This window comes from Sinocyclocheilus grahami, unplaced genomic scaffold (genome assembly GCF_001515645.1).
Source record: "Sinocyclocheilus grahami isolate Dianchi unplaced genomic scaffold, SAMN03320097.WGS_v1.1 scaffold757.1, whole genome shotgun sequence".
Taxonomy (NCBI): Eukaryota; Metazoa; Chordata; class Actinopteri; order Cypriniformes; family Cyprinidae; genus Sinocyclocheilus; species Sinocyclocheilus grahami.
Window position 1 is genome coordinate 418,161 of NW_015505936.1, and position 1,080 is coordinate 419,240.

The window sequence follows — 1,080 nt, forward strand, 5'->3', positions numbered from 1 at the left end:
AAGAAATCATGATTTCCTTTTTGGATATGTGCATAGTAATGAATTCCTTTTTTGATATGTGCATAATTTAATGACGAGTGCTGTCTTTTGTGAATGTTTAAATACTAGACTATGGTGGATAGACGACAACGTACAGAGCCCAAAAAAGAACGGCACATTCGATTACCCTCTCATGTAAATGAGACTATATTCTCCCCACCCACCAACATGTGGTAGGCTACAACACTACAAAAACAGCGTATCCCACCAGAACTCCAGTGGCGCAGGTAGTAAAATACTAAACTGTGATTTATTAGGATGCGATCGAGTTTGAATCTGCCTTCTGTCAAACTGGTTCTTCTCCCTTTTCACATCACATTTCACATCGGAAAAGCACTTATTTTCTATAAAAATGAAGGAAATAACCGAAAAGTGGAAAATAACATGCCTCATGGTTGTTTAGCTATTGGTTAAGGTTAGGTGTAGGGAGGGCTTTACTATCCTAAAGCAGTATCCATTTAATAATTTTAATAAAACATATAATTCACACTCAATATGTTATTATTGCATACTCTTTTATGTACTGCAATACAGAGGTGCAGATATTGGCCACTAGGCTATTTGCACTAAACAGCATCTAACTACTATTATTGCAAATATTTTAAATAGGCCTGGTGTAATTAGAATCTATCACTATATTTGCACTTGGTTTAAATAGCATATCATTAAAAAAATGCTGCTTATTTCACTTAGTCTGAATAGAATCCATTGCTATTTGCACTTAGAGTAAACATGCCAAATATTCAAAATGAAAGGATTACAATGTAAAATTGTATTATTGTGTAGGCTACATAAATATAAAAATGCCTACATGTCATAATGGATAGTCATTGCATGTATCAGAATTAGGCTACCTATTTGCTTGCGCACAAGCAGATCCGTTTTGTCTCTGGAGACGTGTTCTGTCTTTGCACTTGCAAATTCTGCTGTGTAAATAGCAAATCCGCCATGGCAGGAGCGCACCTGGCTATTAAAGGGAATGGGAGATGAGACTCCGATTGGTTTATTGCATGTTATGCCCAAAACACACCCATTACTCAT